The following is a 13,917-nucleotide window of genomic DNA, read 5'->3' as shown; positions in this document are numbered from 1 at the left end:
GATCATTAAAAGTATTTAAAAGGGGGGTGGAGCGAAAGGGAAAGACAGATTCGTCAACAATCTGGGAGTTGAGGACTGAGGACCTGCCAAGAAAGAGGAGTTTAGGCCTGGGACAGAATAGCTGTGGTCGTCAAGAAAAACAGGGTAGATTTCAGGAGACAAATGGTCTGTTTCCACTCCTAATTCTTATGATCTGTCAATCATTTCAGTCCCAAAACATAGCTACAGCTGTATCTCCAGGTAATGTCCTAGATCCAATCAGCATCAGCTGCTTTAATGACTTTCTTTGAAGAATAATCCAGAAATGAGGATGTTAATTTATGACTGCAATGTTCAACGTCATTTGTGACTCTTAAGCTGAAGTAGCTTCTATTCATAACCATCAAGATCTGGACACCATCCAGACTCGTGCTAATAAGTGAGAGCTAAGTTCTGCTGCACAAGTGCTTGGCAATGACTGTCTCAAACAAGGGAGAATCTAATGTGCCTCTGTAATATTCAACTGCATTAGTGTCACTGAGTCAGTTACTATTGACCAGAAACTGTATTGGTCCAGCCAAAAGATACTGTGGCTCTAACAGCTGGTCAGAGGCTATGAAGTTGCAGTCTCACTTTTTGTTTCTACAAACTATCTACAAGGCACAAGTTAGGACTGTGATGTAATAAGTTGCACTTTGCAGATGAGTACAGCTGTAACAATACAGTAAAAGCTCACACCATGCAACAGGCAAAACAGTCCACTTGACTGGCATCCAATCCCACTGCCTTTTACATTTATCTCTTCCACACTAGTGCACAGTGACAGCAATATGAACTATTGATCAGATGCATTGGAGTCAGTCACCAAGGTTCCTTCAGTGGCACCTTTCAAAGCCTATACTGCACAAAGAAAGGCAAAATCATAGCACCATTTGAAGATTTTCCAACAAGCTGTAAAATGACTTGAAACAAGCCCACCATTCCTTTGCTGTCAGTATTCTGGAACACCTTCCTGACAGCAATATGGATGTATCTACACTCCAAACGCCGCAATGGTTCAAGACAGTTCATCACCACCTACAGGAGAAATTACTAATGGCTGATAGGTGCTGACTTAGCCAGTGGTATGCACGTTGTATGAATGAATGCAATAAAACGAACCTCGACTACCTGTGATTAGTGTGATGGACAAATTCGCCAGTGTGAAGATTGCTTAAATGTCACTTTTGAAGAAAGAAGATTTACTGAATTTATTAATTGTAGCAAGAAGTGTTCTCTGAATAATTCTAAATGGAAGCCTTGAAAAAGGTGGCAAGTTTCATGAAATTGAAGATTGAGAGGGTTGGTCTGGTCCATAACAAACATTTCAATAAGGTAGCAGAGACCCTAATTTGGCTAGTTGCTTTAAGCGGGTATAAAGTGGATTGGCACTACCTCGTGCTCCCACGAGGAGGTTGAACAGTTCATCTGTTTTACTAACACCTTCTATCCCGACCTCAAATTTACCTGGACTGTCTCAGACTCCTCCCTCGCCTTCCTCGACCTCTCCATTTCTATCTCGGGCGACTGACTCAACACAGATATTTACTACAAACCGACCGACTCCCACAGCTACCTAGATTACACCTCCTCCCACCCTGTTCCCTGTAAAAACACCATCCCATATTCCCAATTCCTCTGCCTCCGCCAGATCTGCTCCCAGGAGGACGAATTCCAATACCGAACAACTCCAATGGCCGCCTCCTTCAAAGACCACAATTTCCCCTCCGTTGTGATCGACGATGCTCTCCACTGCATCTCCTCCACTTCCTGCACCTCTGCCTTTGAACCCCGCCCCTCCAATTGCCACCAGGACAGAACCCCATTGGTCCTCACCTTCCACCCCACCAACCTCCGGATACATCGTGTCATCCTCCGTCATTTCCGCCACCTCCAGACAGACTCCACCACCACGGATATATTTCCCTCTCCACCCCTATCAGCATTCAGAAGAGACCACTCCCTCCGTGACTCCCTCGTCAGGTCCACAACCCCCACCAACACAACCTCCACTCCTGGCACCTTCCCCTGCAACCGCAAGAAGTGCAAAACTTGCGCCCACATCTCCCCCCTCATATCCCTCCAAGGCCCCAATGGATCCTTCTATATCCATCGCGAATTCACCTGCACCTCCACACACATCATTTACTGTATCCGCTGCACCTGTGATCTCCTCTACATTGGGGAGACAGGCCGCCTACTTGAGGAACGTTTCAGAGAACACCTCTGGGACACCTGCACCAACCAACCCAACTGCCCCATGGCTGAACACTTTAGCTTCCCCTCCACTCCGCCAATGACATGCAAGTCCTTGGCCTCCTCTATCGCCAGACCCTGGCCACGTGACGCCTGGAGGAAGAGTGCCTCATCTTCTGCCTAGGAACCCTCCAACCACACGGGATGAATGTAGATTTCTCCAGGTTCCTCATTTCCCCTCCCCTCGCATTCAGTACCGCCCTCTTGCCTGCAATCTTCTTCCCGACCTCTCCGCCTCCACCCCCTCTCGAGCCTATCACCCTCACCTTCACCTCCTTCCACCTATTGCATTCCCAATGCCCCTCCCCCAAGTCCCTCCTCCCTTCCTTTTATCTTAGCCTGCTTGGCACACCCTCCTCATTCCTGAAGAAGGGCTTATGTCCGAAATGGCGATTCTCCTGTTCCTCGGATGCTGCCTGGCCTGCTGTGTTTTTCCAGCACCACATTTTTCAACATAAAGTGGATACTTGAAGAGAGATGTCACTGGTCAAATCACTTCGTTTTAAACAAAACAGAGTTTATTTACAAGATTACTGAATGAAACACACACAACAGAAAACAAATTTCCCAAATAATGTAACCTCACTGAAAACCCAACGGATCATCCCAACTTGCTGATACTGTTCCAAATACTTGCAACAATCCCTAAAAACACCCCTTGGTACAAAAGGTAAAAATCAAACACTGTCTTACAGGATAGAAATAAGAGTGTGAGTACCAGCCTGGACCTCCTGCTTTGGGTCCAGCAGCTTTTTCCACACTGCTGCTAAAATACCAAACCAAACCAGAGAAAAGCTGAGCTGGGAGAACTGGCCACTTCCCTTTCATTGTACAAGTGTTCTTTTTAATAACTTGAAAGCCTGCTGCCTGTGTCTGTATCTGTTAGCTATAAATAAATTGGCCCTAAAACCCTTCCACCCCAGATGTTTTGGAGTCTGTGTTGTTTATGACCACTGGGGAAAGAAAGCCAAGGACAGCAAAACCTTGTTAAAGAAGGAGCTTTCTCACAACAACCCCCCCCCCCCTATTTTTTTTAAAAAAACATCAATATCCAAAGATGGCCTCATTTTAAAACCGCTTAATCCTAAATTGTTAGTATTCGAAAGCACGTATACATTGACTATAAACGTGAAAACGTGCACCAACTATATTCTGTTTCAAACTGTTGTACTCCTGCCACCAAACGCCTCCGTTTCTCATTAGAATCTCCACCATCCATCAGCAATCATGTTTTCTCATCCAGCCACGTGCACAATTTTTAAACTAAATGGCTGGAACAACAAACTCCATCTAAACAGTCTAGCATTTTTTTTCTTCCATTTCTCCATAAACTTCAATGGATTATGATCAATGTATATGATTGTCTCAGATACATTACTGGTAACATAAACACTGAAAGGTAATGCCAACAGTAAGCTCAAAGTCTCCTTCTCGACCATTGAGTATTTCTGCTGATGAATGTTCAACTTCCTGGAGAAATACCCGATAGGTCTTTTTATCTTCTCATCATCAACTTGCAAGAGCACAGCACTGACACCCACATCATTTGCATGGATAGCCACCTTAAATGGCTTTGCGTAATTAGGTGTGGCTAATACCGGGGCAGTGGTTAACACAGCTTTCAGGCTGTCAAATGCCTTCTGACAGTTCGCTGTCCACCTCTTGCCTGCATTTAGCAATTCATTGCTAAAATTTGGTACGCAATTTCAATAAAATCCACTAAATCTCAGGAACCGTAGTCCTGTTCTTTTTGTCGATGGTGTGGGAAACTCCCCAGTTACCTTTGTTTTTGCATCCCATGGGGGCCATTTATCCCTGTCCAATAACATGGCCCAGGAAGGTCATTTGATCTTCGGTCAATTCATTTTTAGCCAGGTTTATCACCAAGTCTGCCTTCCGAAGTTGATCAAACAAGTCTGATAAATGTTGTAAATGTTCCTTCTACTGTGACTAAAAATCACCAGGTCATCTCTATGTATACGACACAGTCGGGTAATCCGGCAATGACTTTATTGGTTAGTCTCTGAATTGTGGCTGGAGCATTTTTCATGCAAAATGGCAGGAATTTGAACTGATATAGGACAAAGTGAGGACTGCAGATGCTGGAGATCAGAGTCAAGAGTGTGGTGCTGTAAAAAGCACAGCAGGTCAGGCAGAGTCCGAGAAGTAGTAAAATCAAAGTTTCTGGCTAAAGTCCTTCATCAGGACTTTGCCTGAAACATCAATACTCCTGATCCTCTGATGCTGCCTCACCCGGTGTGCTTTTTCAGCACCACACTCTCGACTTCGAACTGATATAGTTCATTGGGCATTACGTAAGCTGAAATTACCTTCAAACTTTCTGACAAAGGTACATAGCTACAATCCTCTGAGCAAGTCCAAATTAGAAATGTAAGTTGCTTGTCCCATCTTTTCAACAGAGGAATCAATTGTGGAAATTCCAAATGTGGAATCAGATATGATTCAGTCTTTGTAACTGTATTGACTTTGTGATGGTCCCCACATAACTTGGGTACCAACTGGTTTTGGCACCATTATTATGGGGGAACCACTGAAACCCACTTTTATTATGTCATCTTGGAGCATGCGTTCAATCTCCTTTTGAATCTATGCCAACCTTAGAGAGTTAAGCCTATAAAGATGTTGCTTAATTGGAACAGCATCTCTAATATCTACTCATGCATAATTAGGTGAGTACTTCTCAGCAAATTTCCGCTTATCTCCCCATGTGATAGTAATAATTCTTTCAGGTCATTTTGATTTTCCTCTGGAAGGTAACTCAATAATTTATCCCAATTTTTGACAGCTTCATTATTGTCCAATTAATTTGAGGAATGTCCAATTCAGAATCTTCTGAACTTGGTTCTTCCCTCTATGTTGTAATCATTAATACCTTGTCCTCTTGCTTTTCTTCCCTGTCAAATACCTTTTGAGCATATTCACATGGCACACTCGTGAGATTTCTTTGTCTGGAGTCCATATCAAGTAGTTCACCTCACTCAATTTCCTTTTGACTTGAAAGATCCATTAAACCTTGCTATCACTGGATGTAATCCCTTATCACCAATAGCAAAATTTGTGAATTTTTTGATTTCCTGTCTGTTTCTTGTTTCATTGTATGCTGTGATACTTTTAAACGAGTCAACTCCCTCGCTCTATTTAATCGTTCCCTAAAATTTGATACTTGTTCCAAATGTGTGGTCTCTGAAGGCTGACATACCAATTTCTCCAATTTTAATGGTCCTCTCAGTTCATGCCCAAAATTTAATTCAAGTGGAATTAATTTGGTTGATTCATTTGGTGCATCTCTGATTGCCCAAAGCACAATCGGAATTCCCTCATCCCAATCATCTGGACAGTCTTGACTATAAGCCCTCAACATGGCCTTTAATGCCTGATGCAAAGTTTTTAGTGCTTCCTGCAATTCTGGATGGTATGCAGTAGATTTGAATTGTTTTATTCCTCAGCTGTCTATAACTTCTTTGAATAATTTTGATGTGAAGTTTGACCCTTGATCTGATTATATTGCTGTTGGTAGTCCATATCAAGTGAAATATTTGCGCAGTTCCTCTACAATCCTTCTAGCTGTGATATTGTGTAATGTAATAGCCTCTGAAAATCTAGTCGACACATCTATTATTGTTAACAAATACTGATTCCCACTTTTTGTTTGAGGTAGGGGACCTACACAATTAAGACTCTTGTAAACATTCCTCAAATGCAGGAATAGGTACTAAAGGTGCAGAGCTGAAAATGTGTTGCGAGAAAAGCGCAGCAGGTCAGGCAGCATCCAAGGAACAGGAGATTTGATGTTTCGGGCATAAGCCCTTCTTCGGGAAGGTGCAGGTCTTATTGCTGCTTGTGGTTTTCAATTACCTGTCATATTTGACTGGTCTGGCAAAATTCAACTACATCCTTGTGCAGTCCACACCAGTAAAAATGTTTTTTTTTAGCTTGAGTTTTCCTCACTCCTAAATGACCCCCTACAGGTACCTCATGTGCCACTCTCCACACCTCTTTTATAACCCACTGGCAATCCAATTTGATTGACTTATGCCCTTTTCTCATCTGCCTGAATATGTGGTGGTCTCCATTTCTTCATTAAGACATCATTTTTTAAGGTAACATTCAGGAATACATTTGGATTTCTTTTCTGTGTATGCCTTTTGATACAATTGCTTTAAATTTTCATCTTTCTGCTGTAACACAGTTAATTTATCTGAGGTAAAGATGTCTGCACTGTCATCTATCTGCTCCCGGCTTGTCTCAATCATCTGATCAAACAGGGTCTATGCTAATTCCACGTGAGTTCTCATTACTTCAGGAAGTGAATTTTGAACTTCTCCAAAATAATTCTTTCTAAGAGCATTGTTGGTTTGCTCTATTTTAATGCCCTTATCCACCTATCAAAATTACTTTGTTTGATCTTTTCAAACTCAATGTAGGTTTGACCAGGGTCCCTCCTGAGATTCCTGAAATATTGCCTGTAGGTCTCTGGTACAAGCTCATATGTGCTTAAGATGGCTTTCATCACCTCCTCACATGCCCCTGATACCTCCTCTGATAATGATGCGAATTTTGGGTTTGGATCAATAAAGTCACTGGCCAGCGCATTTGTTCAGCCACTTTTTCAAATGAGATGAAAAGGGCTTCCACATCCTTCTCCTCAAATTTAGACAATACTTGAATATATTTAAACAGATTCTCACCAGGCCTTTGACTACCATGAGTTTGCTCAGCCTCACTAAGCTTACTTTCAGCCTTCATCTCCATCGTTTTTAAGCTAACATTCCTGTCTAAGTGCCAATTTCTGAAATTCAAATTCCCTCTCTTTCTTCCTTTCCTCTCCCCCTTTTTCTTTCTTCTCTCTCCTCTCTCCTTTTCTCTTTCCGCTGCTTTTAATTGTAATTCAAACTGTTTCATTGCTGTTGCCCTTTCCTTGTCTTTTGCCTCGAACTCAAGCTACTTCATTTTCATTTGAATTTTAGCCATCTCTAAAGATTCTGGCCTTTCCAGCAAACGTAAATGCTGAACTCTTGCTGTAATTCTATCTCCTTTCCTCACAGAAGGAGGCAGCTGCGACTCCACCTTGTCTGCTAATTCCAGCAGTTTGGCCTTCATCACTTTTTGTAAAACCCCCAAGGTCACTTCTTCCACCTCCAGAAAACTCTTGGTGACTGAAAGAATCATTGCTATCATAAGTACTGTTTAAACCAACTGAATTCAACACCCAGAGCAAAAGATACTAACACCTACCACTCAGTGCCTTCAAGTCCAACAACTCGAATCCCAATTTGGAACTACAGAACAAATCCTGCAAAGAGCCCCCAGCCTGTTATGGACCAAGCCAGACCCCACAAACCTTTTCAAGAAGGTAGCCCAGATCCTAACTTTGTAAGTTGTTTCGAGCAGGTGTAAAGTAGATATTCCAGGAGAAATGCCACTGATCAAACAACTTAGTTGTCAACAAAATAAAAGTTATTTACAAGATTACTGAATGAAACACATACAACAAGAAACAGATTTCTGAATAACTTAATCTCACCAAAACCCAACAGATCATCCCAATTTAATGATGATGTTCCAAATACTTGCAACAATCCCCATAAACACCTCTTGGCACAAAAGGTAAAATCAAACACAAGGTCTTACAGGAGAGAAGGCAGAGAGAGACGACCAGCCTGGACCTGCTTCTTTGGGTCCAGCGGCTTTTTCCACAGGACTGCTAAAAAACCAAACCAAACCAAACCAGAGTAAAGCTGAGCTGGGAGATCTGGCCACTCCTCTTTCATTGTACAAGTGTTCTTTTTTAAAACTTGAAAGCCTTTTATATCTGTTAGCTATAAACAAATTTGATGGAAAACAAAAAACCAAGGACAGCATAACCTTGTTAAAGGATGAGCTTTGTCACAAGATATCAATTATATTAAGATACTTCCTAAATCTCTCCAAGAAAAAAAATAGGAATCAAGTTGAAGCTACTGCTGTACTGATACAAGACCATAAGGTATAGGAACAGAATTAGCCATTCGGTCCATCGAGTTTGCTCCACCACTTGATAATGGCTGATATGTTTCTCAACCTATTCTCCTGCCTTCTCCTCAGATCCTCAGAACCCCTGACCACCCCACCCACCTACTAATCAAGAACCTAACTATTTCTGTCTTAAATACACTCAATGCCAAGGCCTCCACAGTTGTCTGTTGCAGTGAGTCCCATAGATTCACTACCCTCAGGCTGAAGAAATTTCTCCACCTCTCAGTTCTAAAGAATTGACCTTCACTCTGAGGATGTGCCCTTCAGTCTTTCTTATAAGTGGAAACATTTTCATATCCACCCAATCCAGGCCACTTGGTATTCCACACGTTTCAATCAGCTTCTCCCCTTTATCTTTCTAAACACCATTGAGTACAGACAGAGTCCTCAGCCACTCCTCCTATGACAAAACCTTCATCCCCAGGATCATTCTTGTATCCGAGTCAATAGAAACAAAACATGCTTTAAGTTAGACACATGGATAGCAGTTTGAATTATTTGATACTGAATTATGATTAGACAAACTCTTCATCCTCACAAAGAAAGATATGGGCCAAGAGGCATAGAACAAGACATATGGTAACTGAACAGTATATATGGTAACTCTTCAAAACAGAAAGAAAAAAAGTAAATTTAACTTTATATGTGATTCTAAGCCAAATAGTCATTCCCTCTGAAGCAGGGAAGCCCAAGTTACTAACTTACATCGGATGTGCAGAAGGGAAGAACTGGAAAGTCAGAATGCTGAACTTAAAATCTTCAGAACTAAATCTCTACAGCTGTTCAAAAGGAAAATGAAAACTGAAGACAGCATAACACACCCTGAAACAAAGCCAGTCTCTGCCTCCCTCAAATATCATACTTCATCCACTCTTGTGAATTGTAAAGACAGACACTGACTATATTAAAGCAAGGATTATCCCACTTGTAGGAAAAGATGTTAGCTGAGGCTCCGAGATTGTCATCCAGTATGAAAAGACAATGGGTAAAAAGTGAGGTCTGCAGATGCTGGAGATCAGAGCTGAAAATGTGTTGCTGGTTAAAGCACAGCAGGTCAGGCAGCATCCAAGGAATAGGAAATTCGATGTTTCGGGCCAGAGCCCTTCATCAGGAATGAGGAGAGGGTGCCAGGCAGGCTAAGATAAAAGGTAGGGAGGAGGGACATGGGGGAGGGGCAATGGAGATGTGATAGGTGGAAGGAGGTCAAGGTGAGGGTGATAGGCCGGAGTGGGGTGGGGGCGGAGAGGTCAGGAAGAAGATTGCAGGTTAGGAGGGCGGTGCTGAGTTCGAGGGAATCAACTGAGACAAGGTGGGGGGAGGGGAAATGAGGAAACTGGAGAAATCTGAGTTCATCCCTTGTGGTTGGAGGGTTCCCAGGTGAAAGATGAGGCGCTCTTCCTCCAACCGTCGTGTTGTTATGTTCTGGCGATGGAGGAGTCCAAGGACCTGCATGTCTTCGGTGGAGTGGGAGGGAGAGTTAAAGTGTTGAGCCACGGGGTGGTTGGGTTAGCCTGCCTGGCACCCTCTCCTCATTCCTGATGAAGGGCTCTGGCCCGAAACGTCGAATTTCCTGTTCCTTGGATGCTGCCTGACCTGCTGTGCTTTAACCAGCAACACATTTTCAGCTCTGAAAAGACAATGGATCTATCCGAATCTTTGCATAGTTGAACTTAACAGCTGAATGCAAACTTCATTGTGTTGTCTAGTTTATTGTCACATGTACTCAAGTAACAAAAGGAGTACAGTGAAAAGTGTACAATGTCACCAACACGGTGTCACCTTAGGTACAAAAATTAGATTACAGATATATACATTTTTAGTTAGGAAAATAATGAAATAAAACTAAAATGGTATATGTTTCAGCCTTCTTATAAGGATTTCCATGTGGTCAGATCAGGCGTTACCAGTTTCCAACCAGTAGTCATTTTCACTTCAGGTCCACTGGCCATCCCCATACCACCCTGCTCCGGCCGCTGTCCATCCACATTCCGCTCTGTCCCGTCCACTGTCCATCCACATTCCGCTCTGCTCCAGCCGCTGTCCATCCACATTCCGCTCTGTCCCGTCCACTGTCCATCCACATTCCGCTCTGCTCCGGCCGCTGTCCATCCACATTCCGCTCTGCTCCAGCCGCTGTCCATCCAAATTCCGCTCTGCCCCAGCAGCTGTCCATCCACATTCCGCTCTGCTCCGACCACTGCCCATTCACATTCTGTTCTGCTCCGACTGCTGTCCATCCCTATTCCACTCTGCTCTGGCCGCTGTCCATCCCTATTCCGGTCTGGGCTACAGGAGGAAGTTGGGCGAGGAAATGCACGAAAGAGAAAACAAAAGAAAAGGAATAGAAGAAGCAACGAACTCCAGTTCGAGTGTCCTCCTCCGCTGCCATCTTGTTTAATCTTTATGTAGGCCAATGTGAAAACTGGGTTTTAGCACGTACCCCTCAATTAAGAGGGGTAATTTGTTCACCACTGGCATTAAACCATTTGGAAGGTTTCATTTCAACAGATTATCCTTTGACAGCACATCAGTGCCAGAGGACAAGGTCAAGCATTCAAGGAGGACTGAAAAGGATTATATGTCACATGGATTATATCCTGATCCGTGGATTTGCTCAGACAGAACATGACGTTGGAGTGAGCTATGCAGCAAGGTACAGGAAGCAGGACGTACACTCAAACAAACATACAAATCAGGGTTAAAATCACACAACACCAGGTTATAGTCCAACAGGTTTAATTGGAAGCACACTAGCTTTCGGAGCGACACTCCTTCATCAGGTGATCACCTGATGAAGGAGCGTCGCTCCGAAAGCTAGTGTGCTTCCAATTAAACCTGTTGGACTATAATCTGGTGTTGTGTGATTTTTAACTTTGTACATCCCAGTCCAACACCGGCATCTCCAAATCATAACAATCAGGAACAAGATCCAGGGGGTAAGGGTAAAGCATGTGATCCCTTGAACCTGTACGCCATTTGATAAGATTGTGAATGACCTGACCACTTCACATGTCCACCTAACCACGATAACCTGTCAGATTCTGGATTAGAAAGTCTACCTCTGTCTCTAAAATATTCGATACTAAATCTTCCACCTGTGAGCAAGAGAGTTGCAAAGGCTTACAACACAAGAAAAATTTTACTGTTTGTTATGATCCCAGCTGATGGTTCCAATGGACACACTGATCCCAGAATGGAATTTAATTTGAGAGATAACATTTTAGTTAATAGAATGGTTAGACACAAATGTTACACAAGACTGTAGAGATCCTTTGACAGCAGAACAGAATCTTAATACACAGAAGACAAAAGTAAAAATATGAATCAAGTTATTTGGACAGAAACCAGTTTCAGATAAATCATATCATACACAATACAAAACACCCAACACCATTCAATTATAGCACTTCAAGAGAAATTACCTCAGTTCCACTTAATTGATTTTCCCAATTTGTTTCCTCTGCACGGTGCAGTCTTTTTACACAAATATCCACAACCAAAAGCTTACATTTGTTCAGTTTCTAATAACCTGCAGGTTTCTAACTTAGCACTTCTGCTCTGAAATCTGCACAAACAAAACTTCTGCCGAGGGAACGTATTCTCTGGCCTGCTCTGGAGGATAAGAAAAGCTCTTCACAAGAAAAAAATAGACCCGCTTTTATCCAAAGTTAGATTTCCTGTGAAATGCCAAAAAACTTGCACTCCCTGGGTTTTCTATGTCAATCTTTGTTAACTTTGAACTGCAAACAACCTAATGGACTTCAATGATTGTGCTCTGCTATAAACTGACCCATTATAAATAATATTCCATTAGCACAGCAAGATCTCCAGCCACTTGCCTTCTGAGCAATATTGGGTTAAGTCATGATTTCAGAAGGGCTATCTCATCTTGTTTCTATTAAAAAGGAATCTCTTCACAAATGTATCCAACGTGGGACTAATATGGGACTATTTTGAAATCCAAACTCCAAAAAACACATCAAAATATTCACAAATAACACACCTTTCATCACATTGTCTGATTTAAGTAGTTGATCTTTATTTTGAAACAGTAACCTGCAGTTCTAGACTTTCCACAAGAGGGTACATCCTTTCAACATCCATCCTGTCAAGATTCATTCGAAACTTATAAGTTTCAATAAAGTCTTTTTTATTTTTCCAAACTCCAGATGATACAAACCTAACTGTCCAATGTTTGCAGATAAGACAATTTACCCATTCCAGGTATTAGTTGAGAAAATCTCAGAATTACTTTCAATGCATTTATGTTCTTCCTTGAATTAAAAGGCCAATATTGTACACAGTAGTCTAGACATGGTCTCTCTTGTATAACTGAACCATAACCTCTCTTGTTGCACATTGAATGGGAGAGCAGGTTCAAAGTGCCAATCTTGTCATATATTTGTATATTCATTTTCCATAGTGTGTTTGTTACTGTTTGGTTGAGCCTGATGTCCCATGACAGACACTGATGTATCTTAGATGTAATAAATATCTATTAAGTACAATGAAACAAAACTTTACTGTCAATTAATATTAAGACTTACCTTAGAACATAGAACATAGAAGGATACAGCGCAGTACAGGCCCTTCGGCCCTCGATGTTGCGCCGACCGAATCCTACCTAACCTATACTAGCCCAATAACTTCCAAATGCCTATCCAATGCCCGCTTAAATGACCATAAAGAAGGAGAGTTCACCACTGATACGGGCAGGGCATTCCATGAACTCACAACCCGCTGTGTGAAGAATCTACCCCTAACATCTGTCCTATACCTACCACCCCTTAATTTAAAGCTATGTCCCCTAGTAACACCTGACTCCATTAGCGGTAAAAGGTTCTTAGTATCTACCCTATCTAAACCCCTAATCATCTTATACACTTCTATCAGATCTCCCCTAAACCTTCTCTTCTCCAATGAGAACAGCCCCAAGTGCCTCAGCCTTTCCTCATAAGATTTTCCTACCATTCCAGGCAACATCCTGGTAAACCTCCTCTGCACTCGTTCTAAAGCTTCCACATCCTTCCTATAGTATGGCGACCAAAACTGCACACAATACTCCAGATGAGGCCGCACCAGAGTCTTATACAACTGCATCATGACCTCAGGACTCCGGAACTCAATTCCTCTGCCAATAAAGCCCAGTACACCATATGCCTTCCTCACAGCACTATTTACCTGGGTGGCAACTTTCAGAGATCTGTGTACATGGACACCAAGATCCCTCTGCTCATCCACACTACCAAGTAGCCTACCATTAGCCCAGTAATCCATCATCTTGTTATTCCTACCAAAGTGAACGACTTCGCACTTAGCTACATTGAATTCCATTTGCCACATTTCCGCCCAGCTCTGCAACTTATCTATATCCCGCTGTAACCTACCACTTCCTTCCTCACTATCCACAACTCCACCGACTTTTGTGTCATCCGCAAACTTGCTTACCCAGCTTTCAAGTCCTTCCTCTGGATCATTTATAAAGATAACAAAAAGCAATGGTCCCAAAACAGATCCTTGTGGTACACCGCTAGTAACTGCGCTCCTTCTGCCAAAGTCTTTGAATGGGCATCTTTCCCCACTTAGTAGCAGTAGCTCCAAATCTCC

The sequence above is a fragment of the Hemiscyllium ocellatum genome, chromosome 5 (assembly GCF_020745735.1).
Source record: "Hemiscyllium ocellatum isolate sHemOce1 chromosome 5, sHemOce1.pat.X.cur, whole genome shotgun sequence".
Classification (NCBI taxonomy): domain Eukaryota; kingdom Metazoa; phylum Chordata; class Chondrichthyes; order Orectolobiformes; family Hemiscylliidae; genus Hemiscyllium; species Hemiscyllium ocellatum.
Note: the sequence above shows the minus strand (reverse complement) of the source record.